Source organism: Stigmatopora argus, chromosome 6 (assembly GCF_051989625.1).
Source record: "Stigmatopora argus isolate UIUO_Sarg chromosome 6, RoL_Sarg_1.0, whole genome shotgun sequence".
Classification (NCBI taxonomy): domain Eukaryota; kingdom Metazoa; phylum Chordata; class Actinopteri; order Syngnathiformes; family Syngnathidae; genus Stigmatopora; species Stigmatopora argus.
In genome coordinates, this window is record NC_135392.1 from 15,980,610 (window position 1) to 16,002,500 (window position 21,891).

The 21,891-nt window shown below is 48.1% G+C and overlaps 70 non-coding genes across 70 annotated transcripts; all 70 read right to left on the bottom strand.

Annotated features, from left to right (window-relative positions):
* Positions 1-312: 312 nt before the first annotated feature.
* trnal-cag (transfer RNA leucine (anticodon CAG)) lies at positions 313-395 on the bottom strand. The gene has a single exon. It is a non-coding gene; the product is annotated as a tRNA-Leu (tRNA).
* A 117-nt stretch (positions 396-512) lies between these two features.
* trnal-aag (transfer RNA leucine (anticodon AAG)) lies at positions 513-595 on the bottom strand. Its single transcript has one exon. It is a non-coding gene; the product is annotated as a tRNA-Leu (tRNA).
* Positions 596-712: 117 nt separating this feature from the next.
* On the bottom strand, positions 713-795 carry trnal-aag (transfer RNA leucine (anticodon AAG)). The gene has a single exon. It is a non-coding gene; the product is annotated as a tRNA-Leu (tRNA).
* Positions 796-912: 117 nt separating this feature from the next.
* trnaf-aaa (transfer RNA phenylalanine (anticodon AAA)) lies at positions 913-995 on the bottom strand. Its single transcript has one exon. It is a non-coding gene; the product is annotated as a tRNA-Phe (tRNA).
* Positions 996-1,027: 32 nt separating this feature from the next.
* On the bottom strand, positions 1,028-1,110 carry trnal-cag (transfer RNA leucine (anticodon CAG)). Its single transcript has one exon. It is a non-coding gene; the product is annotated as a tRNA-Leu (tRNA).
* Positions 1,111-1,227: 117 nt separating this feature from the next.
* On the bottom strand, positions 1,228-1,311 carry trnal-cag (transfer RNA leucine (anticodon CAG)). Its single transcript has one exon. It is a non-coding gene; the product is annotated as a tRNA-Leu (tRNA).
* Positions 1,312-1,427: 116 nt separating this feature from the next.
* On the bottom strand, positions 1,428-1,510 carry trnal-aag (transfer RNA leucine (anticodon AAG)). The gene has a single exon. It is a non-coding gene; the product is annotated as a tRNA-Leu (tRNA).
* Positions 1,511-1,627: 117 nt separating this feature from the next.
* Positions 1,628-1,710, bottom strand: trnal-cag (transfer RNA leucine (anticodon CAG)). The gene has a single exon. It is a non-coding gene; the product is annotated as a tRNA-Leu (tRNA).
* Positions 1,711-1,978: 268 nt separating this feature from the next.
* trnal-aag (transfer RNA leucine (anticodon AAG)) lies at positions 1,979-2,061 on the bottom strand. The gene has a single exon. It is a non-coding gene; the product is annotated as a tRNA-Leu (tRNA).
* Positions 2,062-2,884: 823 nt separating this feature from the next.
* On the bottom strand, positions 2,885-2,967 carry trnaf-aaa (transfer RNA phenylalanine (anticodon AAA)). Its single transcript has one exon. It is a non-coding gene; the product is annotated as a tRNA-Phe (tRNA).
* Positions 2,968-3,200: 233 nt separating this feature from the next.
* trnal-cag (transfer RNA leucine (anticodon CAG)) lies at positions 3,201-3,283 on the bottom strand. The gene has a single exon. It is a non-coding gene; the product is annotated as a tRNA-Leu (tRNA).
* A 117-nt stretch (positions 3,284-3,400) lies between these two features.
* trnal-aag (transfer RNA leucine (anticodon AAG)) lies at positions 3,401-3,483 on the bottom strand. The gene has a single exon. It is a non-coding gene; the product is annotated as a tRNA-Leu (tRNA).
* Positions 3,484-3,600: 117 nt separating this feature from the next.
* trnal-cag (transfer RNA leucine (anticodon CAG)) lies at positions 3,601-3,683 on the bottom strand. The gene has a single exon. It is a non-coding gene; the product is annotated as a tRNA-Leu (tRNA).
* Positions 3,684-4,515: 832 nt separating this feature from the next.
* trnal-cag (transfer RNA leucine (anticodon CAG)) lies at positions 4,516-4,598 on the bottom strand. The gene has a single exon. It is a non-coding gene; the product is annotated as a tRNA-Leu (tRNA).
* Positions 4,599-4,715: 117 nt separating this feature from the next.
* Positions 4,716-4,798, bottom strand: trnal-aag (transfer RNA leucine (anticodon AAG)). Its single transcript has one exon. It is a non-coding gene; the product is annotated as a tRNA-Leu (tRNA).
* A 117-nt stretch (positions 4,799-4,915) lies between these two features.
* Positions 4,916-4,998, bottom strand: trnal-aag (transfer RNA leucine (anticodon AAG)). The gene has a single exon. It is a non-coding gene; the product is annotated as a tRNA-Leu (tRNA).
* Positions 4,999-5,115: 117 nt separating this feature from the next.
* trnal-cag (transfer RNA leucine (anticodon CAG)) lies at positions 5,116-5,198 on the bottom strand. Its single transcript has one exon. It is a non-coding gene; the product is annotated as a tRNA-Leu (tRNA).
* A 117-nt stretch (positions 5,199-5,315) lies between these two features.
* trnal-cag (transfer RNA leucine (anticodon CAG)) lies at positions 5,316-5,398 on the bottom strand. The gene has a single exon. It is a non-coding gene; the product is annotated as a tRNA-Leu (tRNA).
* Positions 5,399-5,715: 317 nt separating this feature from the next.
* On the bottom strand, positions 5,716-5,798 carry trnal-cag (transfer RNA leucine (anticodon CAG)). Its single transcript has one exon. It is a non-coding gene; the product is annotated as a tRNA-Leu (tRNA).
* Positions 5,799-5,915: 117 nt separating this feature from the next.
* trnal-aag (transfer RNA leucine (anticodon AAG)) lies at positions 5,916-5,998 on the bottom strand. Its single transcript has one exon. It is a non-coding gene; the product is annotated as a tRNA-Leu (tRNA).
* A 117-nt stretch (positions 5,999-6,115) lies between these two features.
* trnal-cag (transfer RNA leucine (anticodon CAG)) lies at positions 6,116-6,198 on the bottom strand. The gene has a single exon. It is a non-coding gene; the product is annotated as a tRNA-Leu (tRNA).
* A 432-nt stretch (positions 6,199-6,630) lies between these two features.
* trnal-cag (transfer RNA leucine (anticodon CAG)) lies at positions 6,631-6,713 on the bottom strand. The gene has a single exon. It is a non-coding gene; the product is annotated as a tRNA-Leu (tRNA).
* Positions 6,714-6,830: 117 nt separating this feature from the next.
* Positions 6,831-6,913, bottom strand: trnal-aag (transfer RNA leucine (anticodon AAG)). The gene has a single exon. It is a non-coding gene; the product is annotated as a tRNA-Leu (tRNA).
* Positions 6,914-7,030: 117 nt separating this feature from the next.
* On the bottom strand, positions 7,031-7,113 carry trnal-aag (transfer RNA leucine (anticodon AAG)). Its single transcript has one exon. It is a non-coding gene; the product is annotated as a tRNA-Leu (tRNA).
* A 117-nt stretch (positions 7,114-7,230) lies between these two features.
* On the bottom strand, positions 7,231-7,313 carry trnal-cag (transfer RNA leucine (anticodon CAG)). Its single transcript has one exon. It is a non-coding gene; the product is annotated as a tRNA-Leu (tRNA).
* A 717-nt stretch (positions 7,314-8,030) lies between these two features.
* Positions 8,031-8,113, bottom strand: trnal-aag (transfer RNA leucine (anticodon AAG)). Its single transcript has one exon. It is a non-coding gene; the product is annotated as a tRNA-Leu (tRNA).
* Positions 8,114-8,230: 117 nt separating this feature from the next.
* On the bottom strand, positions 8,231-8,313 carry trnal-cag (transfer RNA leucine (anticodon CAG)). The gene has a single exon. It is a non-coding gene; the product is annotated as a tRNA-Leu (tRNA).
* Positions 8,314-8,430: 117 nt separating this feature from the next.
* Positions 8,431-8,513, bottom strand: trnal-cag (transfer RNA leucine (anticodon CAG)). Its single transcript has one exon. It is a non-coding gene; the product is annotated as a tRNA-Leu (tRNA).
* A 318-nt stretch (positions 8,514-8,831) lies between these two features.
* On the bottom strand, positions 8,832-8,914 carry trnal-aag (transfer RNA leucine (anticodon AAG)). The gene has a single exon. It is a non-coding gene; the product is annotated as a tRNA-Leu (tRNA).
* Positions 8,915-9,031: 117 nt separating this feature from the next.
* Positions 9,032-9,114, bottom strand: trnal-aag (transfer RNA leucine (anticodon AAG)). The gene has a single exon. It is a non-coding gene; the product is annotated as a tRNA-Leu (tRNA).
* A 117-nt stretch (positions 9,115-9,231) lies between these two features.
* On the bottom strand, positions 9,232-9,314 carry trnal-cag (transfer RNA leucine (anticodon CAG)). The gene has a single exon. It is a non-coding gene; the product is annotated as a tRNA-Leu (tRNA).
* Positions 9,315-9,431: 117 nt separating this feature from the next.
* Positions 9,432-9,514, bottom strand: trnal-cag (transfer RNA leucine (anticodon CAG)). The gene has a single exon. It is a non-coding gene; the product is annotated as a tRNA-Leu (tRNA).
* A 317-nt stretch (positions 9,515-9,831) lies between these two features.
* trnal-cag (transfer RNA leucine (anticodon CAG)) lies at positions 9,832-9,914 on the bottom strand. Its single transcript has one exon. It is a non-coding gene; the product is annotated as a tRNA-Leu (tRNA).
* A 117-nt stretch (positions 9,915-10,031) lies between these two features.
* On the bottom strand, positions 10,032-10,114 carry trnal-aag (transfer RNA leucine (anticodon AAG)). Its single transcript has one exon. It is a non-coding gene; the product is annotated as a tRNA-Leu (tRNA).
* A 117-nt stretch (positions 10,115-10,231) lies between these two features.
* trnal-cag (transfer RNA leucine (anticodon CAG)) lies at positions 10,232-10,314 on the bottom strand. Its single transcript has one exon. It is a non-coding gene; the product is annotated as a tRNA-Leu (tRNA).
* Positions 10,315-10,661: 347 nt separating this feature from the next.
* Positions 10,662-10,744, bottom strand: trnaf-aaa (transfer RNA phenylalanine (anticodon AAA)). The gene has a single exon. It is a non-coding gene; the product is annotated as a tRNA-Phe (tRNA).
* A 233-nt stretch (positions 10,745-10,977) lies between these two features.
* trnal-cag (transfer RNA leucine (anticodon CAG)) lies at positions 10,978-11,060 on the bottom strand. The gene has a single exon. It is a non-coding gene; the product is annotated as a tRNA-Leu (tRNA).
* Positions 11,061-11,177: 117 nt separating this feature from the next.
* On the bottom strand, positions 11,178-11,260 carry trnal-cag (transfer RNA leucine (anticodon CAG)). The gene has a single exon. It is a non-coding gene; the product is annotated as a tRNA-Leu (tRNA).
* Positions 11,261-11,377: 117 nt separating this feature from the next.
* Positions 11,378-11,460, bottom strand: trnal-cag (transfer RNA leucine (anticodon CAG)). Its single transcript has one exon. It is a non-coding gene; the product is annotated as a tRNA-Leu (tRNA).
* Positions 11,461-11,892: 432 nt separating this feature from the next.
* On the bottom strand, positions 11,893-11,975 carry trnal-cag (transfer RNA leucine (anticodon CAG)). The gene has a single exon. It is a non-coding gene; the product is annotated as a tRNA-Leu (tRNA).
* A 117-nt stretch (positions 11,976-12,092) lies between these two features.
* On the bottom strand, positions 12,093-12,175 carry trnal-aag (transfer RNA leucine (anticodon AAG)). The gene has a single exon. It is a non-coding gene; the product is annotated as a tRNA-Leu (tRNA).
* A 117-nt stretch (positions 12,176-12,292) lies between these two features.
* Positions 12,293-12,375, bottom strand: trnal-aag (transfer RNA leucine (anticodon AAG)). Its single transcript has one exon. It is a non-coding gene; the product is annotated as a tRNA-Leu (tRNA).
* A 117-nt stretch (positions 12,376-12,492) lies between these two features.
* trnal-aag (transfer RNA leucine (anticodon AAG)) lies at positions 12,493-12,575 on the bottom strand. Its single transcript has one exon. It is a non-coding gene; the product is annotated as a tRNA-Leu (tRNA).
* A 117-nt stretch (positions 12,576-12,692) lies between these two features.
* Positions 12,693-12,775, bottom strand: trnal-cag (transfer RNA leucine (anticodon CAG)). Its single transcript has one exon. It is a non-coding gene; the product is annotated as a tRNA-Leu (tRNA).
* A 432-nt stretch (positions 12,776-13,207) lies between these two features.
* On the bottom strand, positions 13,208-13,290 carry trnal-cag (transfer RNA leucine (anticodon CAG)). Its single transcript has one exon. It is a non-coding gene; the product is annotated as a tRNA-Leu (tRNA).
* A 117-nt stretch (positions 13,291-13,407) lies between these two features.
* trnal-aag (transfer RNA leucine (anticodon AAG)) lies at positions 13,408-13,490 on the bottom strand. The gene has a single exon. It is a non-coding gene; the product is annotated as a tRNA-Leu (tRNA).
* A 117-nt stretch (positions 13,491-13,607) lies between these two features.
* On the bottom strand, positions 13,608-13,690 carry trnal-aag (transfer RNA leucine (anticodon AAG)). The gene has a single exon. It is a non-coding gene; the product is annotated as a tRNA-Leu (tRNA).
* Positions 13,691-13,807: 117 nt separating this feature from the next.
* trnal-aag (transfer RNA leucine (anticodon AAG)) lies at positions 13,808-13,890 on the bottom strand. Its single transcript has one exon. It is a non-coding gene; the product is annotated as a tRNA-Leu (tRNA).
* Positions 13,891-14,007: 117 nt separating this feature from the next.
* trnal-cag (transfer RNA leucine (anticodon CAG)) lies at positions 14,008-14,090 on the bottom strand. The gene has a single exon. It is a non-coding gene; the product is annotated as a tRNA-Leu (tRNA).
* A 117-nt stretch (positions 14,091-14,207) lies between these two features.
* Positions 14,208-14,290, bottom strand: trnal-cag (transfer RNA leucine (anticodon CAG)). The gene has a single exon. It is a non-coding gene; the product is annotated as a tRNA-Leu (tRNA).
* A 317-nt stretch (positions 14,291-14,607) lies between these two features.
* Positions 14,608-14,690, bottom strand: trnal-cag (transfer RNA leucine (anticodon CAG)). Its single transcript has one exon. It is a non-coding gene; the product is annotated as a tRNA-Leu (tRNA).
* Positions 14,691-14,807: 117 nt separating this feature from the next.
* Positions 14,808-14,890, bottom strand: trnal-aag (transfer RNA leucine (anticodon AAG)). The gene has a single exon. It is a non-coding gene; the product is annotated as a tRNA-Leu (tRNA).
* Positions 14,891-15,007: 117 nt separating this feature from the next.
* trnal-cag (transfer RNA leucine (anticodon CAG)) lies at positions 15,008-15,090 on the bottom strand. The gene has a single exon. It is a non-coding gene; the product is annotated as a tRNA-Leu (tRNA).
* A 548-nt stretch (positions 15,091-15,638) lies between these two features.
* trnal-cag (transfer RNA leucine (anticodon CAG)) lies at positions 15,639-15,721 on the bottom strand. The gene has a single exon. It is a non-coding gene; the product is annotated as a tRNA-Leu (tRNA).
* A 117-nt stretch (positions 15,722-15,838) lies between these two features.
* On the bottom strand, positions 15,839-15,921 carry trnal-aag (transfer RNA leucine (anticodon AAG)). Its single transcript has one exon. It is a non-coding gene; the product is annotated as a tRNA-Leu (tRNA).
* A 117-nt stretch (positions 15,922-16,038) lies between these two features.
* Positions 16,039-16,121, bottom strand: trnal-cag (transfer RNA leucine (anticodon CAG)). Its single transcript has one exon. It is a non-coding gene; the product is annotated as a tRNA-Leu (tRNA).
* Positions 16,122-16,438: 317 nt separating this feature from the next.
* Positions 16,439-16,521, bottom strand: trnal-aag (transfer RNA leucine (anticodon AAG)). Its single transcript has one exon. It is a non-coding gene; the product is annotated as a tRNA-Leu (tRNA).
* Positions 16,522-16,638: 117 nt separating this feature from the next.
* Positions 16,639-16,721, bottom strand: trnal-cag (transfer RNA leucine (anticodon CAG)). Its single transcript has one exon. It is a non-coding gene; the product is annotated as a tRNA-Leu (tRNA).
* A 117-nt stretch (positions 16,722-16,838) lies between these two features.
* On the bottom strand, positions 16,839-16,921 carry trnal-cag (transfer RNA leucine (anticodon CAG)). The gene has a single exon. It is a non-coding gene; the product is annotated as a tRNA-Leu (tRNA).
* Positions 16,922-17,353: 432 nt separating this feature from the next.
* On the bottom strand, positions 17,354-17,436 carry trnal-cag (transfer RNA leucine (anticodon CAG)). The gene has a single exon. It is a non-coding gene; the product is annotated as a tRNA-Leu (tRNA).
* Positions 17,437-17,553: 117 nt separating this feature from the next.
* On the bottom strand, positions 17,554-17,636 carry trnal-aag (transfer RNA leucine (anticodon AAG)). The gene has a single exon. It is a non-coding gene; the product is annotated as a tRNA-Leu (tRNA).
* Positions 17,637-17,753: 117 nt separating this feature from the next.
* On the bottom strand, positions 17,754-17,836 carry trnal-aag (transfer RNA leucine (anticodon AAG)). Its single transcript has one exon. It is a non-coding gene; the product is annotated as a tRNA-Leu (tRNA).
* A 117-nt stretch (positions 17,837-17,953) lies between these two features.
* Positions 17,954-18,036, bottom strand: trnal-cag (transfer RNA leucine (anticodon CAG)). Its single transcript has one exon. It is a non-coding gene; the product is annotated as a tRNA-Leu (tRNA).
* A 117-nt stretch (positions 18,037-18,153) lies between these two features.
* trnal-cag (transfer RNA leucine (anticodon CAG)) lies at positions 18,154-18,236 on the bottom strand. The gene has a single exon. It is a non-coding gene; the product is annotated as a tRNA-Leu (tRNA).
* A 317-nt stretch (positions 18,237-18,553) lies between these two features.
* trnal-cag (transfer RNA leucine (anticodon CAG)) lies at positions 18,554-18,636 on the bottom strand. The gene has a single exon. It is a non-coding gene; the product is annotated as a tRNA-Leu (tRNA).
* A 117-nt stretch (positions 18,637-18,753) lies between these two features.
* On the bottom strand, positions 18,754-18,836 carry trnal-cag (transfer RNA leucine (anticodon CAG)). The gene has a single exon. It is a non-coding gene; the product is annotated as a tRNA-Leu (tRNA).
* Positions 18,837-18,953: 117 nt separating this feature from the next.
* trnal-aag (transfer RNA leucine (anticodon AAG)) lies at positions 18,954-19,036 on the bottom strand. The gene has a single exon. It is a non-coding gene; the product is annotated as a tRNA-Leu (tRNA).
* A 117-nt stretch (positions 19,037-19,153) lies between these two features.
* trnal-cag (transfer RNA leucine (anticodon CAG)) lies at positions 19,154-19,236 on the bottom strand. Its single transcript has one exon. It is a non-coding gene; the product is annotated as a tRNA-Leu (tRNA).
* Positions 19,237-20,019: 783 nt separating this feature from the next.
* On the bottom strand, positions 20,020-20,102 carry trnal-cag (transfer RNA leucine (anticodon CAG)). Its single transcript has one exon. It is a non-coding gene; the product is annotated as a tRNA-Leu (tRNA).
* A 1,007-nt stretch (positions 20,103-21,109) lies between these two features.
* trnal-cag (transfer RNA leucine (anticodon CAG)) lies at positions 21,110-21,192 on the bottom strand. Its single transcript has one exon. It is a non-coding gene; the product is annotated as a tRNA-Leu (tRNA).
* Positions 21,193-21,891: the final 699 nt, after the last annotated feature.

Below are 21,891 nucleotides of genomic sequence, written 5' to 3' on the forward strand. Positions count from 1 at the left end.
CTTGCATACTGGGGGTAACTTTGGCTAAACGCACACGTTTTTAGCGGAACACAAGTATGACAAAGTACCCAATTTTTAAGAGTAGACCACCTTTTTGTAATCTAAAACAGGCTGTCAGAAGTGGGATTTGAACCCACGCCTCCAGTGGAGACTGCGACCTGAACGCAGCGCCTTAGACAGCTCGGCCATTCTGACTCCCATTTGCATACTTGGGGTAACTTTGGCTAAACGCACAAGTGTTTAGCGGACCACAAGTTTGACAAAGTACCCAATGTTTAAGAGTAGATCACCTTTTTGTCATCCAAAAGAGCCTGTCAGAAGTGGGATTTGAACCCACACCTCCAGTGGAGACTGCGACCTGAACGCAGTGCCTTAGACCGCTCGGCCATTCTGACTCCCACTTGCATACTTGGGGTAACTTTGGCTAAATGCACACGTTTTTAGCGGAACACAAGTATGACAAAGTACCCAATTTTTCAGAGTAGACCACCTTTTTGTAATCTAAAACAGGCTGTCAGAAGTGGGATTTGAACCCACGCCTCCAGTGGAGACTGCGACCTTAACGCAGCGCCTTAGACCGCTCGGCCATTCTGACTCCGACTTGCATACTTGGGGTAACTTTGGCTAAACGCACACGTTTTTAGCGGAACACAAGTATGACAAAGTACCCAATTTTTCAGAGTAGATCACCTTTTTGTAATCTAAAACAGGCTGTCAGAAGTGGGATTTGAACCCACGCCTCCAGTGGAGACTGCGACCTTAACGCAGCGCCTTAGACCGCTCGGCCATTCTGACTCCCACTTGCATACTTGGGGTAACTTTGGCTAAACGCACACGTTTTTAGCGGAACACAAGTATGACAAAGTCCCCAATTTTTCAGAGTAGATCACCTTTTTGTAATCTAAAACAGGGTGTCAGAGGTGGGATTTGAACCCACGCCTCCAGTGGAGACTGCGACTTTGACGCAGCACCTTAGACTGCTCGGCCATTCTGACTCGATACTCATTTTAGGGCTAACTTCACAGGTTGTCAGAAGTGGAATTTGAACCCACGCCTCCAGTGGAGACTGCGACCTGAACGCAGCGCCTTAGACCGCTCGGCCATTCTGACTCCCACTTGCATACTTGTGGTAACTTTGGCTAAACGCACAAGTGTTTAGCGGACCACAAGTTTGACAAAGTACCCAATTTTTCTGAGTAGACCACCTTTTTGTAATCTAAAACAGGCTGTCAGAAGTGGGATTTGAACCCCACGCCTCCAGTGGAGACTGCGACCTGAACGCAGCGCCTTAGACCGCTCGGCCATTCTGACTCCCACTTGCATACTTGGGGTAACTTTGGCTAAACGCACACGTTTTTAGCGGAACACAAGTATGACAAAGTACCCAATTTTTCAGAGTAGACCACCTTTTTGTAATCAAAACAGGCTGTCAGAAGTGGGATTTGAACCCACGCCTCCAGTGGAGACTGCGACCTTAACGCAGCCCCTTAGACCGCTCGGCCATTCTGACTCCCACTTGCATACTTGGGGTAACTTTGGCTAAACGCACACGTTTTTAGCGGAACACAAGTATGACAAAGTACCCAATTTTTCAGAGTCGATCACCTTTTTGTAATCTAAAACAGGCTGTCAGAGGTGGGATTTGAACCCACGCCTCCAGTGGAGACTGCGACCTGAACGCAGCGCCTTAGACCGCTCGGCCATTCTGACTCCCACTTGCATACTTCGGGTAACTTTGGCTAAACGCACAAGTTTTTAGCGGAACACAAGTTTGACAAAGTACCCAATGTTTAAGAGTAGCTCACCTCCAGTGGAGACTGCGACTTCAACTTGGCGGCTTAGACCGCTCGGCCATTCATACTCCCACTTGCATACTTGGGGTAACCTTGGCTAAACGCACAAATTTTTAGCGGAACAGAAGTTTGACAAAGTACCCAATGTTTAAGAGTATATCACCTTTTTGTCATCCAAAAGAGCCTGTCAGAAGTGGGATTTGAACCCACGCCTCCAGTGGAGACTGCAACCTTAACGCAGTGCCTTAGACCGCTCAGCCATTCTGCCTCCCGCTTGCATTCTTGGGGTAACTTTGGCTAAACGCACAAGTTTTTAGCGGAACACAAGTTTGACAAAGTGTTAGGTTTAAACACCACACATTTGTATCACCAATCTGAAAGAAGTAAGAACACAAAGAATTGAGGTTATTTTATTTAAAAATGAGAGGGTCTCGGGACTGCTCGCATCTCAGTCCTTTGACACACTCTGAAGATTTCTCCTCCTGCCATATGTATGACCATATGCCCTTTCAAGGTAACACCTTTACGTTATCTTTCCCGATATCCCGCAATCTTCAGACAATAGTTCAAACAGACAAGCAGACCCCCTAATTCTATTAACTAACATTTTGACAGTCTAAACTAAAATCAGGATAACTTATTTACAATAATTCCAACACAAAGTACCCAATGTTTAAGAGTAGCTCACCTCCAGTGGAGACTGCGACTTTAAATTAGCGGCTTAGACCGCTCGGCCATTCATACTCCCACTTGCATACTTGGGGTAACCTTGGCTAAACGCACAAGTTTTTAGCGGAACAGAAGTTTGACAAAGTACCCAATGTTTCAGAGTAGATCACCTTTTTGTAATCTAAAACAGGCTGTTGGAGGTGGGATTTGAATCCACCCCTCCAGTGGAGACTGCGACCTTAACGCAGCGCCTTAGACTGCTCGGCCATTCTGACTCGACGCTCGTTTTAGGGCTAATTTCCCAGGCTGTCAGAAGTGGGATTTGAATCCACGCCTCCAGTGGAGACTGAGACTTTGACGCAGCACCTTAGAAAGCTCGGCCAATCTGACTCGATACTCATTTTAGGGCTAACTTCACAGGTTGTCAGAAGTGGGATTTGAACCCACGCCTCCAGTGGAGACTGCGACTTTGACGCAGCACCTTAGACTGCTCGGCCATTCTGACTCGATATTCATTTTAGGGCTAACTTCACAGGTTGTCAGAAGTGGGATTTGAACCCACACCTCCAGTGGAGACTGCGACCTGAACGCAGCGCCTTAGACCGCTCGGCCATTGTGAGTCCCACTTGCATACTTGTGGTAACTTTGGCTAAACGCACAAGTGTTTAGCGGACCACAAGTTTGACAAAGTACCCAATGTTTAAGAGTAGATCACCTTTTTTGTCATCCAAAAGAGCCTGTCAGAAGTGGGATTTGAACCCACGCCTCCAGTGGAGACTGCAACCTGAACGCAGCGCCTTAGACCGCTCGGCCATTCTGACTCCCACTTGCATACTTGGGGTAACTTTGGCTAAACGCACACGTTTTTAGCGGAACACAAGTATGACAAAGTACCCAATTTTTCAGAGTAGATCACCTTTTTGTAATCTAAAACAGGCTGTCAGAAGTGGGATTTGAACCCACGCCTCCAGTGGAGACTGCGACCTTAACGCAGCGCCTTAGACCGCTCGGCCATTCTGACTCCCACTTGCATACTTGGGCTAACTTTGGCTAAACGCACACGTTTTTAGCGGAACACAAGTATGACAAAGTACCCAATTTTTCAGAGTAGACCACCTTTTTGTAATCTAAAACAGGCTGTCAGAAGTGGGATTTGAACCCACGCCTCCAGTGGAGACTGCGACCTGAACGCAGCGCCTTAGACCGCTCGGCCATTCTGACTCCCACTTGCATACTTCGGGTAACTTTGGCTAAACGCACACGTTTTTAGCGGAACACAAGTATGACAAAGTACCCAATTTTTCAGAGTAGATCACCTTTTTGTCATCCAAAAGAGCCTGTCAGAAGTGGTGTTTGAACCCACACCTCCAGTGGAGACTGCGACCTGAACGCAGCGCCTTAGACCGCTCGGCCATTCTGACTCCCACTTGCATACTTGGGGTAACTTTGGCTAAACGCACAAGTGTTTAGCAGACCACAAGTTTGACAAAGTACCCAATGTTTAAGAGTAGATCACCTTTTTGTCATCCAAAAGATCCTGTCAGAGGTGGGATTTGAACCCACGCCTCCAGTGGAGACTGTGACCTGAACGCAGCGCCTTAGACCGCTCGGCCATTCTGACTCCCACTTGCATACTTGGGGTAACTTTGGCTAAACGCACACGTTTTTAGCGGAACACAAGTATGACAAAGTACCGAATTTTTCAGAGTAGATCACCTTTATGTAATCTAAAACAGGCTGTCAGAGGGGGGATTTGAACCCACGCCTCCAGTGGAGACTGCGACTTTGACGCAGCACCTTAGACTGTTCGGCCATTCTGACTCGATACTCATTTTAGGGCTAACTTCACAGGTTGTCAGATGTGGTATTTGAACCCACACCTCCAGTGGAGACTGCGACCTGAACGCAGCGCCTTAGACCGCTCGGCCATTGTGAATCCCACTTGCATACTTGTGGTAACTTTGGCTAAACGCACAAGTGTTTAGCGGACCACAAGTTTGACAAAGTACCCAATTTTTCTGAGTAGACCACCTTTTTGTAATCTAAAACAGGCTGTCAGAAGTGGGATTTGAACCCACGCCTCCAGTGGAGACTGCGACCTGAACGCAGCGCCTTAGACCGCTCGGCCATTCTGACTCCCACTTGCATACTTGGGGTAACTTTGGCTAAACGCACACGTTTTTAGCGGAACACAAGTATGACAAAGTACCCAATTTTTCAGAGTAGACCACCTTTTTGTAATCTAAAACAGGCTATCAGAAGTGGGATTTGAACCCACGCCTCCAGTGGAGACTGCGACCTTAACGCAGCACCTTAGACCGCTCGGCCATTCTGACTCCCACTTGCATACTTGGGGTAACTTTGGCTAAACGCACACGTTTTTAGCGGAACACAAGTATGACAAAGTACCCAATTTTTCAGAGTAGATCACCTTTTTGTAATCTCAAACAGGCTGTCAGAAGTGGGATTTGAACCCACGCCTCCAGTGGAGACTGCGACCTTAACACAGCGCCTTAGACCGCTCGGCCATTCTGACTCCCACTTGCATACTTGGGCTAACTTTGGCTAAACGCACACGTTTTTAGCGGAACACAAGTATGACAAAGTACCCAATTTTTCAGAGTAGACCACCTTTTTGTAATCTAAAACAGGCTGTCAGAAGTGGGATTTGAACCCACGCCTCCAGTGGAGACTGCGACCTGAACGCAGCGCCTTAGACCGCTCGGCCATTCTGACTCCCACTTGCATACTTCGGGTAACTTTGGCTAAACGCACACGTTTTTAGCGGAACACAAGTATGACAAAGTACCCAATTTTTCAGAGTAGATCACCTTTTTGTCATCCAAAAGAGCCTGTCAGAAGTGGGGTTTGAACCCACACCTCCAGTGGAGACTGCGATCTGAACGCAGCGCCTTAGACCGCTCGGCCATTCTGACTCCCACTTGCATACTTGGGGTAACTTTGGCTAAACGCACAAGTGTTTAGCAGACCACAAGTTTGACAAAGTACCCAATGTTTAAGAGTAGATCACCTTTTTGTCATCCAAAAGATCCTGTCAGAAGTGGGATTTGAACCCAGCTCTCCAGTGGAGACTGAGACCTGAACGCAGCGCCTTAGACCGCTCGGCCATTCTGACTCCCACTTGCATACTTGGGGTAACTTTGGCTAAACGCACACGTTTTTAGCGGAACACAAGTATGACAAAGTACCGAATTTTTCAGAGTAGATCACCTCTATGTAATCTAAAACAGGCTGTCAGAAGTGGGATTTGAACCCACGCCTCCAGTGGAGACTGCGACCTGAACGCAGCGCCTTAGACCGCTCGGCCATTCTGACTCCCACTTGCATACTTGGGGTAACTTTGGCTAAACGCACACGTTTTTAGCAGACCACAAGTTTTACAAAGTACCCAATGTTTAAGAGTAGATCACCTTTTTGTCATCCAAAAGATCCTGTCAGAAGTGGGATTTGAACCCACGCCTCCAGTGGAGACTGCAACCTTAACGCAGCCCCTTAGACCGCTCGGCCATTCTGACTCCCACTTGCATACTTGGGGTAACCTTGGCTAAACGCACACGTTTTTAGCGGAATACAAGTATGTCAAAGTACCCAATTTTTCAGAGTAGACCAGCTTTTTGTAATTTAAAACAGGCTGTCAGAAGTGGGATTTGAACCCACGCCTCCAGTGGAGACTGCGACCTGAACGCAGCGCCTTAGACCGCTCGGCCATTCTGACTCCCACTTGCATACTTGGGGTAACTTTGGCTAAACGCACACGTTTTTAGCGGAACACAAGTATGACAAAGTACCCAATTTTTCAGAGTAGATCACCTTTTTGTAATCTAAAACAGGCTGTCAGAGGGGGGATTTGAACCCACGCCTCCAGTGGAGACTGCGACTTTGACGCAGCACCTTAGACTGCTCGGCCATTCTGACTCGATACTCATTTTAGGGCTAACTTCACAGGTTGTCAGATGTGGTATTTGAACCCACACCTCCAGTGGAGACTGCAACCTGAACGCAGCGCCTTAGACCGCTCGGCCATTGTGAATCCCACTTGCATACTTGTGGTAACTTTGGCTAAACGCACAAGTGTTTAGGGGACCACAAGTTTGACAAAGTACCCAATTTTTCTGAGTAGACCACCTTTTTGTAATCTAAAACAGGCTGTCAGAAGTGGGATTTGAACCCACACCTCCAGTGGAGACTGCGACCTGAACGCAGCGCCTTAGACCGCTCGGCCATTCTGACTCCCACTTGCATACTTGGGGTAACTTTGGCTAAACGCACACGTTTTTAGCGGAACACAAGTATGACAAAGTACCCAATTTTTCAGAGTAGACCACCTTTTTGTAATCTAAAACAGGCTATCAGAAGTGGGATTTGAACCCACGCCTCCAGTGGAGACTGCGACCTTAACGCAGCGCCTTAGACCGCTCGGCCATTCTGACTCCCACTTGCATACTTGGGGTAACTTTGGCTAAACGCACACGTTTTTAGCGGAACACAAGTATGACAAAGTACCCAATTTTTCAGAGTAGATCACCTTTTTGTAATCTCAAACAGGCTGTCAGAAGTGGGATTTGAACCCACGCCTCCAGTGGAGACTGCGACCTTAACACAGCGCCTTAGACCGCTCGGCCACTCTGACTCCCACTTGCATACTTGGGCTAACTTTGGCTAAACGCACACGTTTTTAGCGGAACACAAGTATGACAAAGTACCCAATTTTTCAGAGTAGACCACCTTTTTGTAATCTAAAACAGGCTGTCAGAAGTGGGATTTGAACCCACGCCTCCAGTGGAGACTGCGACCTGAACGCAGCGCCTTAGACCGCTCGGCCATTCTGACTCCCACTTGCATACTTCGGGTAACTTTGGCTAAACGCACACGTTTTTAGCGGAACACAAGTATGACAAAGTACCCAATTTTTCAGAGTAGATCACCTTTTTGTCATCCAAAAGAGCCTGTCAGAAGTGGGGTTTGAACCCACACCTCCAGGGGAGACTGCGATCTGAACGCAGCGCCTTAGACCGCTAAGCCATTCTGACTCCCACTTGCATACTTGGGGTAACTTTGGCTAAACACACAAGTGTTTAGCAGACCACAAGTTTGACAAAGTACCCAATGTTTAAGAGTAGATCACCTTTTTGTCATCCAAAAGATCCTGTCAGAAGTGGGATTTGAACCCACGCCTCCAGTGGAGACTGAGACCTGAACGCAGCGCCTTAGACCGCTCGGCCATTCTGACTCCCACTTGCATACTTGGGGTAACTTTGGCTAAACGCACACGTTTTTAGCGGAACACAAGTATGACAAAGTACCGAATTTTTCAGAGTAGATCACCTTTATGTAATCTAAAACAGGCTGTCAGAAGTGGGATTTCAACCCACGCCTCCAGTGGAGACTGCGACCTGAACGCAGCGCCTTAGACCGCTCGGCCATTCTGACTCCCACTTGCATACTTGGGGTAACTTTGGCTAAACGCACACGTTTTTAGCGGAACACAAGTATGACAAAATACCCAATTTTTCAGAGTAGACCATCTTTTTGTAATCTAAAACAGGCTGTCAGAAGTGGGATTTGAACCCACGCCTCCAGTGGAGACTGCGACCTTAACGCAGCGCCATAGACCGCTCGGCCATTCTGACTCCCGCTTGCATACTTGGGGTAACTTTGGCTAAACGCACAAGTGTTTAGCAGACCACAAGTTTTACAAAGTACCCAATGTTTAAGAGTAGATCACCTTTTTGTCATCCAAAAGATCCTGTCAGAAGTGGGATTTGAACCCACGCCTCCAGTGGAGACTGCGACCTGAACGCAGCGCCTTAGACCGCTCGGCCATTCTGACTCCCACTTGCATACTTGAGGTAACTTTGGCTAAACGCACACATTTTTAGCGGAACACAAGTATGACAAAGTACCCAATTTTTCAGAGTAGATCACCTTTTTGTAATCTAAAACAGCCTGTCAGAAGTGGGGTTTGAACCCACGCCTCCAGTGGAGACTGCGACCTGAACGCAGCGCCTTAGACCGCTCGGCCATTCTGACTCCCACTTGCATACTTGGGGTAACTTTGGCTAAACGCACAAGTGTTTAGCAGACCACAAGTTTGACAAAGTACCCAATGTTTAAGAGTAGATCACCTTTTTTGTCATCCAAAAGAACCTGTCAGAAGTGGGATTAGAACCCACGCCTCCAGTGGAGACTGCGACCTGAACGCAGCGCCTTAGAACGCTCGGCCATTCGGACTCCCACTTGCATACTTGGGGTAACTTTGGGTAAACGCACACGTTTTTAGCGGAACACAAGTATGACAAAGTACCCAATTTTTCAGAGTAGACCACCTTTTTGTAATCTAAAACAGGCTATCAGAAGTGGGATTTGAACCCACGCCTCCAGTGGAGACTGCGACCTTAACGCAGCGCCTTAGACCGCTCGGCCATTCTGACTCCCACTTGCATACTTGGGGTAACTTTGGCTAAACGCACACGTTTTTAGCGGAACACAAGTATGACAAAGTACCCAATTTTTCAGAGTAGATCACCTTTTTGTAATCTCAAACAGGCTGTCAGAAGTGGGATTTGAACCCACGCCTCCAGTGGAGACTGCGACCTTAACACAGCGCCTTAGACCGCTCGGCCATTCTGACTCCCACTTGCATACTTGGGCTAACTTTGGCTAAACGCACACGTTTTTAGCGGAACACAAGTATGACAAAGTACCCAATTTTTCAGAGTAGACCACCTTTTTGTAATCTAAAACAGGCTGTCAGAAGTGGGATTTGAACCCACGCCTCCAGTGGAGACTGCGACCTGAACGCAGCGCCTTAGACCGCTCGGCCATTCTGACTCCCACTTGCATACTTCGGGTAACTTTGGCTAAACGCACACGTTTTTAGCGGAACACAAGTATGACAAAGTACCCAATTTTTCAGAGTAGATCACCTTTTTGTCATCCAAAAGAGCCTGTCAGAAGTGGGGTTTGAACCCACACCTCCAGGGGAGACTGCGATCTGAACGCAGCGCCTTAGACCGCTCGGCCATTCTGACTCCCACTTGCATACTTGGGGTAACTTTGGCTAAACGCACAAGTGTTTAGCAGACCACAAGTTTGACAAAGTACCCAATGTTTAAGAGTAGATCACCTTTTTGTCATCCAAAAGATCCTGTCAGAAGTGGGATTTGAACCCACGCCTCCAGTGGAGACTGAGACCTGAACGCAGCGCCTTAGACCGCTCGGCCATTCTGACTCCCACTTGCATACTTGGGGTAACTTTGGCTAAACGCACACGTTTTTAGCGGAACACAAGTATGCCAAAGTACCGAATTTTTCAGAGTAGATCACCTTTATGTAATCTAAAACAGGCTGTCAGAAGTGGGATTTGAACCCACGCCTCCAGTGGAGACTGCGACCTGAACGCAGCGCCTTAGACCGCTCGGCCATTCTGACTCCCTCTTGCATACTTGGGGTAACTTTGGCTAAACGCACACGTTTTTAGCGGAACACAAGTATGACAAAATACCCAATTTTTCAGAGTAGACCATCTTTTTGTAATCTAAAACAGGCTGTCAGAAGTGGGATGTGAACCCACGCCTCCAGTGGAGACTGCGACCTTAACGCAGCACCATAGACCGCTCGGCCATTCTGACTCCCACTTGCATACTTGGGGTAACTTTGGCTAAACGCACAAGTGTTTAGCAGACCACAAGTTTTACAAAGTACCCAATGTTTAAGAGTAGATCACCTTTTTGTCATCCAAAAGATCCTGTCAGAAGTGGGATTTGAACCCACGCCTCCAGTGGAGACTGCGACCTGAACGCAGCGCCTTAGACCGCTCGGCCATTCTGACTCCCACTTGCATACTTGGGGTAACTTTGGCTAAACGCACACGTTTTTAGCGGAACACAAGTATGACAAAGTACCCAATGTTTCAGAGTAGATCACCTTTTTGTAATCTAAAACAGGCTGTTGGAGGTGGGATTTGAATCCACCCCTCCAGTGGAGACTGCGACCTTAACGCACCGCCTTAGACTGCTCGGCCATTCTGACTCGACGCTCGTTTTAGGGCTAATTTCCCAGGCTGTCAGAAGTGGGATTTGAATCCACACCTCCAGTGGAGACTGAGACTTTGACGCAGCACCTTAGAAAGCTCGGCCAATCTGACTCGATACTCATTTTAGGGCTAACTTCACAGGTTGTCAGAAGTGGGATTTGAACCCACGCCTCCAGTGGAGACTGCGACTTTGACGCAGCACCTTAGACTGCTCGGCCATTCTGACTCGATACTCATTTTAGGGCTAACTTCACAGGTTGTCAGAAGTGGGATTTGAACCCACACCTCCAGTGGAGACTGCGACCTGAACGCAGCGCCTTAGACCGCTCGGCCATTGTGAGTCCCACTTGCATACTTGTGGTAACTTTGGCTAAACGCACAAGTGTTTAGCGGACCACAAGTTTGACAAAGTACCCAATGTTTAAGAGTAGATCACCTTTTTTGTCATCCAAAAGAGCCTGTCAGAAGTGGGATTTGAACCCACGCCTCCAGTGGAGACTGCGACCTGAACGCAGCGCCTTAGACCGCTCGGCCATTCTGACTCCCACTTGCATACTTGGGGTAACTTTGGCTAAACGCACACGTTTTTAGCGGAACACAAGTATGACAAAGTACCCAATTTTTCAGAGTAGATCACCTTTTTGTAATCTAAAACAGGCTGTCAGAAGTGGGATTTGAACCCACGCCTCCAGTGGAGACTGCGACCTGAACGCAGCGCCTTAGACCGCTCGGCCATTCTGACTCCCACTTGCATACTTCGGGTAACTTTGGCTAAACGCACACGTTTTTAGCGGAACACAAGTATGACAAAGTACCGAATTTTTCAGAGTAGATCACCTTTATGTAATCTAAAACAGGCTGTCAGAAGTGGGATTTGAACCCACGCCTCCAGTGGAGACTGCGACCTGAACGCAGCGCCTTAGACCGCTCGGCCATTCTGACTCCCACTTGCATACTTGGGGTAACTTTGGCTAAACGCACACGTTTTTAGCGGAACACAAGTATGACAAAGTACCCAATTTTTCAGAGTAGATCACCTTTTTGTAATCTAAAACAGGCTGTCAGAGGGGGGATTTGAACCCACGCCTCCAGTGGAGACTGCGACTTTGACGCAGCACCTTAGACTGCTCGGCCATTCTGACTCGATACTCATTTTAGGGCTAACTTCACAGGTTGTCAGATGTGGTATTTGAACCCACACCTCCAGTGGAGACTGCGACCTGAACGCAGCGCCTTAGACCGCTCGGCCATTGTGAATCCCACTTGCATACTTGTGGTGACTTTGGCTAAACGCACAAGTGTTTAGCGGACCACAAGTTTGACAAAGTACCCAATTTTTCTGAGTAGACCACCTTTTTGTAATCTAAAACAGGCTGTCAGAAGTGGGATTTGAACCCACGCCTCCAGTGGAGACTGCGACCTGAACGCAGCGCCTTAGACCGCTCGGCCATTCTGACTCCCACTTGCATACTTGGGGTAACTTTGGCTAAACGCACACGTTTTTAGCGGAACACAAGTATGACAAAGTACCCAATTTTTCAGAGTAGACCACCTTTTTGTAATCTAAAACAGGCTATCAGAAGTGGGATTTGAACCCACGCCTCCAGTGGAGACTGCGACCTTAACGCAGCGCCTTAGACCGCTCGGCCATTCTGACTCCCACTTGCATACTTGGGGTAACTTTGGCTAAACGCACACGTTTTTAGCGGAACACAAGTATGACAAAGTACCCAATTTTTCAGAGTAGATCACCTTTTTGTAATCTCAAACAGGCTGTCAGAAGTGGGATTTGAACCCACGCCTCCAGTGGAGACGGCGACCTTAACACAGCGCCTTAGACCGCTCGGCCATTCTGACTCCCACTTGCATACTTGGGCTAACTTTGGCTAAACGCACACGTTTTTAGCGGAACACAAGTATGACAAAGTACCCAATTTTTCAGAGTAGATCACCTTTTTGTAATCTCAAACAGGCTGTCAGAAGTGGGATTTGAACCCACGCCTCCAGTGGAGACTGCGACCTTAACACAGCGCCTTAGACCGCTCGGCCATTCTGACTCCCACTTGCATACTTGGGCTAACTTTGGCTAAACGCACACGTTTTTAGCGGAACACAAGTATGACAAAGTACCCAATTTTTCAGAGTAGACCACCTTTTTGTAATCTAAAACAGGCTGTCAGAAGAGGGATTTGAACCCACGCCTCCAGTGGAGACTGCGACCTGAACGCAGCGCCTTAGACCGCTCGGCCATTCTGACTCCCACTTGCATACTTGGGGTAACTTTGGCTAAACGCACACGTTTTTAGCGGAACACAAGTATGACAAAGTACCCAATTTTTCAGAGTAGATCACCTTTTTGTAATCTAAAACAGGCTGTCAGAGGGGGGATTTGAACCCAAGCCTCCAGTGGAGACTGCGACTTTGACGCAGCACCTTAGACTGCTCGGCCATTCTGACTCGATACTCATTTTAGGGCTAACTTCACTGGTTGTCAGATGTGGTATTTGAACCCACACCTCCAGTGGAGACTGCGACCTGAACGCAGCGCCTTAGACCGCTCGGCCATTGTGAATCCCACTTGCATACTTGTGGTAACTTTGGCTAAACGCACAAGTGTTTAGCGGACCACAAGTTTGACAAAGTACCCAATTTTTCTGAGTAGACCACCTTTTTGTAATCTAAAACAGGCTGTCAGAAGTGGGATTTGAACCCACGCCTCCAGTGGAGACTGCGACCTGAACGCAGCGCCTTAGACCGCTCGGCCATTCTGACTCCCACTTGCATACTTGGGGTAACTTTGGCTAAACGCACACGTTTTTAGCGGAACACAAGTATGACAAAGTACCCAATTTTTCAGAGTAGACCACCTTTTTGTAATCTAAAACAGGCTATCAGAAGTGGGATTTGAACCCACGCCTCCAGTGGAGACTGCGACCTTAACGCAGCGCCTTAGACCGCTCGGCCATTCTGACTCCCACTTGCATACTTGGGGTAACTTTGGCTAAACGCACACGTTTTTAGCGGAACACAAGTATGACAAAGTACCCAATTTTTCAGAGTAGATCACCTTTTTGTAATCTCAAACAGGCTGTCAGAAGTGGGATTTGAACCCACGCCTCCAGTGGAGACGGCGACCTTAACACAGCGCCTTAGACCGCTCGGCCATTCTGACTCCCACTTGCATACTTGGGCTAACTTTGGCTAAACGCACACGTTTTTAGCGGAACACAAGTATGACAAAGTACCCAATTTTTCAGAGTAGATCACCTTTTTGTAATCTCAAACAGGCTGTCAGAAGTGGGATTTGAACCCACGCCTCCAGTGGAGACTGCGACCTTAACACAGCGCCTTAGACCGCTCGGCCATTCTGACTCCCACTTGCATACTTGGGCTAACTTTGGCTAAACGCACACGTTTTTAGCGGAACACAAGTATGACAAAGTACCCAATTTTTCAGAGTAGACCACCTTTTTGTAATCTAAAACAGGCTGTCAGAAGTGGGATTTGAACCCACGCCTCCAGTGGAGACTGCGACCTGAACGCAGCGCCTTAGACCGCTCGGCCATTCTGACTCCCACTTGCATACTTCGGGTAACTTTGGCTAAACGCACACGTTTTTAGCGGAACACAAGTATGACAAAGTACCCAATTTTTCAGAGTAGATCACCTTTTTGTCATCCAAAAGAGCCTGTCAGAAGTGGGGTTTGAACCCACACCTCCAGGGGAGACTGCGATCTGAACGCAGCGCCTTAGACCGCTCGGCCATTCTGACTCCCACTTGCATACTTGGGGTAACTTTGGCTAAACGCACAAGTGTTTAGCAGACCACAAGTTTGACAAAGTACCCAATGTTTAAGAGTAGATCACCTTTTTGTCATCCAAAAGATCCTGTCAGAAGTGGGATTTGAACCCACGCCTAAAGTGGAGACTGAGACCTGAACGCAGCGCCTTAGACCGCTCGGCCATTCTGACTCCCACTTGCATACTTGGGGTAACTTTGGCTAAACGCACACGTTTTTAGCGGAACACAAGTATGCCAAAGTACCGAATTTTTCAGAGTAGATCACCTTTATGTAATCTAAAACAGGCTGTCAGAAGTGGGATTTGAACCCACGCCTCCAGTGGAGACTGCGACCTGAACGCAGCGCCTTAGACCGCTCGGCCATTCTGACTCCCACTTGCATACTTGGGGTAACTTTGGCTAAACGCACACGTTTTTAGCGGAACACAAGTATGACAAAATACCCAATTTTTCAGAGTAGACCATCTTTTTGTAATCTAAAACAGGCTGTCAGAAGTGGGATGTGAACCCACGCCTCCAGTGGAGACTGCGACCTTAACGCAGCACCATAGACCGCTCGGCCATTCTGACTCCCACTTGCATACTTGGGGTAACTTTGGCTAAACGCACAAGTGTTTAGCAGACCACAAGTTTTACAAAGTACCCAATGTTTAAGAGTAGATCACCTTTTTGTCATCCAAAAGATCCTGTCAGAAGTGGGATTTGAACCCACGCCTCCAGTGGAGACTGCGACCTGAACGCAGCGCCTTAGACCGCTCGGCCATTCTGACTCCCACTTGCATACTTGGGGTAACTTTGGCTAAACGCACACGTTTTTAGCGGAACACAAGTATGACAAAGTACCCAATGTTTCAGAGTAGATCACCTTTTTGTAATCTAAAACAGGCTGTTGGAGGTGGGATTTGAATCCACCCCTCCAGTGGAGACTGCGACCTTAACGCAGCGCCTTAGACTGCTCGGCCATTCTGACTCGACGCTCGTTTTAGGGCTAATTTCCCAGGCTGTCAGAAGTGGGATTTGAATCCACGCCTCCAGTGGAGACTGAGACTTTGACGCAGCACCTTAGAAAGCTCGGCCAATCTGACTCGATACTCATTTTAGGGCTAACTTCACAGGTTGTCAGAAGTGGGATTTGAACCCACACCTCCAGTGGAGACTGCGACCTGAACGCAGCGCCTTAGACCGCTCGGCCATTGTGAGTCCCACTTGCATACTTGTGGTAACTTTGGCTAAACGCACAAGTGTTTAGCGGACCACAAGTTTGACAAAGTACCCAATGTTTAAGAGTAGATCACCTTTTTTGTCATCCAAAAGAGCCTGTCAGAAGTGGGATTTGAACCCACGCCTCCAGTGGAGACTGCGACCTGAACGCAGCGCCTTAGACCGCTCGGCCATTCTGACTCCCACTTGCATACTTGGGGTAACTTTGGCTAAACGCACACGTTTTTAGCGGAACACAAGTATGACAAAGTACCCAATTTTTCAGAGTAGATCACCTTTTTGTAATCTAAAACAGGCTGTCAGAAGTGGGATTTGAACCCACACCTCCAGTGGAGACTGCGACCTTAACGCAGCGCCTTAGACCGCTCGGCCATTCTGACTCCCACTTGCATACTTGGGCTAACTTTGGCTAAACGCACACGTTTTTAGCGGAACACAAGTATGACAAAGTACCCAATTTTTCAGAGTAGACCACCTTTTTGTAATCTAAAACAGGCTGTCAGAAGTGGGATTTGAACCCACGCCTCCAGTGGAGACTGCGACCTGAACGCAGCGCCTTAGACCGCTCGGCCATTCTGACTCCCACTTGCATACTTCGGGTAACTTTGGCTAAACGCACACGTTTTTAGCGGAACACAAGTATGACAAAGTACCCAATTTTTCAGAGTAGATCACCTTTTTGTCATCCAAAAGAGCCTGTCAGAAGTGGTGTTTGAACCCACACCTCCAGTGGAGACTGCGACCTGAACGCAGCGCCTTAGACCGCTCGGCCATTCTGACTCCCACTTGCATACTTGGGGTAACTTTGGCTAAACGCACAAGTGTTTAGCAGACCACAAGTTTGACAAAGTACCCAATGTTTAAGAGTAGATCACCTTTTTGTCATCCAAAAGATCCTGTCAGAAGTGGGATTTGAACCCACGCCTCCAGTGGAGACTGCGACCTTAACACAGCGCCTTAGACCGCTCGGCCATTCTGACTCCCACTTGCATACTTGGGCTAACTTTGGCTAAACGCACACGTTTTTAGCGGAACACAAGTATGACAAAGTACCCAATTTTTCAGAGTAGACCACCTTTTTGTAATCTAAAACAGGCTGTCAGAAGTGGGATTTGAACCCACGCCTCCAGTGGAGACTGCGACCTGAACGCAGCGCCTTAGACCGCTCGGCCATTCTGACTCCCACTTGCATACTTCGGGTAACTTTGGCTAAACGCACACGTTTTTAGCGGAACACAAGTATGACAAAGTACCGAATTTTTCAGAGTAGATCACCTTTATGTAATCTAAAACAGGCTGTCAGAAGTGGGATTTGAACCCACGCCTCCAGTGGAGACTGCGACCTGAACGCAGCGCCTTAGACCGCTCGGCCATTCTGACTCCCACTTGCATACTTGGGGTAACTTTGGCTAAACGCACACGTTTTTAGCGGAACACAAGTATGACAAAGTACCCAATTTTTCAGAGTAGATCACCTTTTTGTAATCTAAAACAGGCTGTCAGAGGGGGGATTTGAACCCACGCCTCCAGTGGAGACTGCGACTTTGACGCAGCACCTTAGACTGCTCGGCCATTCTGACTCGATACTCATTTTAGGGCTAACTTCACAGGTTGTCAGATGTGGTATTTGAACCCACACCTCCAGTGGAGACTGCGACCTGAACGCAGCGCCTTAGACCGCTCGGCCATTGTGAATCCCACTTGCATACTTGTGGTAACTTTGGCTAAACGCACAAGTGTTTAGCGGACCACAAGTTTGACAAAGTACCCAATTTTTCTGAGTAGACCACCTTTTTGTAATCTAAAACAGGCTGTCAGAAGTGGGATTTGAACCCACGCCTCCAGTGGAGACTGCGACCTGAACGCAGCGCCTTAGACCGCTCGGCCATTCTGACTCCCACTTGCATACTTGGGGTAACTTTGGCTAAACGCACACGTTTTTAGCGGAACACAAGTATGACAAAGTACCCAATTTTTCAGAGTAGACCACCTTTTTGTAATCTAAAACAGGCTATCAGAAGTGGGATTTGAACCCACGCCTCCAGTGGAGACTGCGACCTTAACGCAGCGCCTTAGACCGCTCGGCCATTCTGACTCCCACTTGCATACTTGGGGTAACTTTGGCTAAACGCACACGTTTTTAGCGGAACACAAGTATGACAAAGTACCCAATTTTTCAGAGTAGATCACCTTTTTGTAATCTCAAACAGGCTGTCAGAAGTGGGATTTGAACCCACGCCTCCAGTGGAGACTGCGACCTTAACCCAGCGCCTTAGACCGCTCGGCCATTCTGACTCCCACTTGCATACTTGGGCTAACTTTGGCTAAACGCACACGTTTTTAGCGGAACACAAGTATGACAAAGTACCCAATTTTTCAGAGTAGACCACCTTTTTGTAATCTAAAACAGGCTGTCAGAAGTGGGATTTGAACCCACGCCTCCAGTGGAGACTGCGACCTGAACGCAGCGCCTTAGACCGCTCGGCCATTCTGACTCCCACTTGCATACTTCGGGTAACTTTGGCTAAACGCACACGTTTTTAGCGGAACACAAGTATGACAAAGTACCCAATTTTTCAGAGTAGATCACCTTTTTGTCATCCAAAAGAGCCTGTCAGAAGTGGGGTTTGAACCCACACCTCCAGTGGAGACTGCGATCTGAACGCAGCGCCTTAGACCGCTCGGCCATTCTGACTCCCACTTGCATACTTGGGGTAACTTTGGCTAAACGCATAAGTGTTTAGCAGACCACAAGTTTGACAAAGTACCCAATGTTTAAGAGTAGATCACCTTTTTGTCATCCAAAAGATCCTGTCAGAAGTGGGATTTGAACCCACACCTCCAGTGGAGACTGAGACCTGAACGCAGCGCCTTAGACCGCTCGGCCATTCTGACTCCCACTTGCATACTTGTGGTAACTTTGGCTAAACGCACACGTTTTTAGCGGAACACAAGTATGACAAAGTACCGAATTTTTCAGAGTAGATCACCTTTATGTAATCTAAAACAGGCTGTCAGAAGTGGGATTTGAACCCACGCCTCCAGTGGAGACTGCGACCTGAACGCAGCGCCTTAGACCGCTCGGCCATTCTGACTCCCACTTGCATACTTGGGGTAACTTTGGCTAAACGCACACGTTTTTAGCAGACCACAAGTTTTACAAAGTACCCAATGTTTAAGAGTAGATCACCTTTTTGTCATCCAAAAGATCCTGTCAGAAGTGGGATTTGAACCCACGCCTCCAGTGGAGACTGCGACCTGAACGCAGCGCCTTAGACCGCTCGGCCATTCTGACTCCCACTTGCATACTTGGGGTAACTTTGGCTAAACGCACACATTTTTAGCGGAACACAAGTATGACAAAGTACCCAATTTTTCAGAGTAGATCACCTTTTTGTAATCTAAAACAGGCTGTCAGAAGTGGGATTTGAACCCACGCCTCCAGTGGAGACTGCAACCTTAACGCAGCCCCTTAGACCGCTCGGCCATTCTGACTCCCACTTGCATACTTGGGGTAACTTTGGCTAAACGCACACGTTTTTAGCGGAATACAAGTATGTCAAAGTACCCAATTTTTCAGAGTAGACCAGCTTTTTGTAATTTAAAACAGGCTGTCAGAAGTGGGATTTGAACCCACGCCTCCAGTGGAGACTGCGACCTGAACGCAGCGCCTTAGACCGCTCGGCCATTCTGACTCCCACTTGCATACTTGGGGTAACTTTGGCTAAACGCACACGTTTTTAGCGGAACACAAGTATGACAAAGTACCCAATTTTTCAGAGTAGATCACCTTTTTGTAATCTAAAACAGGCTGTCAGAGGGGGGATTTGAAACCACGCCTCCAGTGGAGACTGGGACTTTGACGCAGCACCTTAGACTGCTCGGCCATTCTGACTCGATACTCATTTTAGGGCTAACTTCACAGGTTGTCAGAAGCGGAATTTGAACCCACGCCTCCAGTGGAGACTGCGACCTGAACGCAGCGCCTTAGACCGCTCGGCCATTCTGACTCCCACTTGCATACTTGTGGTAACTTTGGCTAAACGCACAAGTGTTTAGCGGACCATAAGTTTGACAAAGTACCCAATGTTTAAGAGTAGCTCACCTCCAGTGGAGACTGCGAATTCAACTTAGCGGCTTAGACCGCTCGGCCATTCATACTCCCACTTGCATACTTGGGGTAACCTTGGCTAAACGCACACGTTTTTAGCGGAACAGAAGTATGTCAAAGTACCCAATTTTTCAGAGTAGACCAGCTTTTTGTCATCGAAAAGAGCCTGTCAGAAGTGGGATTTGAACCCACGCCTCCAGTGGAGACTGCGACCTGAACGCAGCGCCCTAGACCGCTCGGCCATTCTGACTCCCACTTGCATACTTGGGCTAACTTTGGCTAAACGCACACGTTTTTAGCGGAACACAAGTATGACAAAGTACCCAATTTTTCAGAGTAGACCACCTTTTTGTAATCTAAAACAGGCTGTCAGAAGTGGGATTTGAACCCACGCCTCCAGTGGAGACTGCGACCTGAACGCAGCGCCTTAGACCGCTCGGCCATTCTGACTCCCACTTGCATACTTCGGGTAACTTTGGCTAAACGCACACGTTTTTAGCGGAACACAAGTATGACAAAGTACCCAATTTTTCAGAGTAGATCACCTTTTTGTCATCCAAAAGAGCCTGTCAGAAGTGGGGTTTGAACCCACACCTCCAGTGGGGTTTGAACCCACACCTCCAGTGGAGACTGCGATCTGAACGCAGCGCCTTAGACCGCTCGGCCATTCTGACTCCCACTTGCATACTTGTGGTAACTTTGGCTAAACGCACAAGTGTTTAGCAGACCACAAGTTTGACAAAGTACCCAATGTTTAAGAGTAGATCACCTTTTTGTCATCCAAAAGATCCTGTCAGAAGTGGGATTTGAACCCACGCCTCCAGTGGAGACTGAGACCTGAACGCAGCGCCTTAGTCCGCTCGGCCATTCTGACTCCCACCTGCATACTTGGGGTAACTTTGGCTAAACGCACACGTTTTTAGCGGAACACAAGTATGACAAAGTACCGAATTTTTCAGAGTAGATCACCTTTATGTAATCTAAAACAGGGTGTCAGAGGTGGGATTTGAACCCACGCCTCCAGTGGAGACTGGGACTTTGACGCAGCACCTTAGACTGCTCGGCCATTCTGACAAGATACTCATTTTAGGGCTAACTTCACAGGTTGTCAGAAGCGGAATTTGAACCCACGACTCCAGTGGAGACTGCGACCTGAACGCAGCGCCTTAGACCGCTCGGCCATTCTGACTCCCACTTGCATACTTGTGGTAACTTTGGCTAAACGCACAAGTGTTTAGCGGACCATAAGTTTGACAAAGTACCCAATGTTTAAGAGTAGCTCACCTCCAGTGGAGACTGCGAATTCAACTTAGCGGCTTAGACCGCTCGGCCATTCATACTCCCACTTGCATACTTGGGGTAACCTTGGCTAAACGCACAAGTTTTTAGCGGAACAGAAGTTTGACAAAGTACCCAATGTTTAAGAGTAGATCACCTTTTTGTCATCGAAAAGAGCCTGTCAGAAGTGGGATTTGAACCCACGCCTCCAGTGGAGACTGCGACCTGAACGCAGCGCCTTAGACCGCTCGGCCATTCTGACTCCCACTTGCATACTTGGGGTAACTTTGGCTAAACGCACAAGTGTTTAGCAGACCACAAGTTTGACAAAGTACCCAATGTTTAAGAGTAGATCACCTTTTTGTCATCCAAAAGATCCTGTCAGAAGTGGGATTTGAACCCACGCCTCCAGTGGAGACTGAGACCTGAACGCAGCGCCTTAGACCGCTCGGCCATTCTGACTCCCACCTGCATACTTGGGGTAACTTTGGCTAAACGCACACGTTTTTAGCGGAACACAAGTATGACAAAGTACCGAATTTTTCAGAGTAGATCACCTTTATGTAATCTAAAACAGGGTGTCAGAGGTGGGATTTGAACCCACGCCTCCAGTGGAGACTGGGACTTTGACGCAGCACCTTAGACTGCTCGGCCATTCTGACTCGATACTCATTTTAGGGCTAACTTCACAGGTTGTCAGAAGCGGAATTTGAACCCACGCCTCCAGTGGAGACTGCGACCTGAACGCAGCGCCTTAGACCGCTCGGCCATTCTGACTCCCACTTGCATACTTGTGGTAACTTTGGCTAAACGCACAAGTGTTTAGCGGACCATAAGTTTGACAAAGTACCCAATGTTTAAGAGTAGCTCACCTCCAGTGGAGACTGCGAATTCAACTTAGCGGCTTAGACCGCTCGGCCATTCATACTCCCACTTGCATACTTGGGGTAACCTTGGCTAA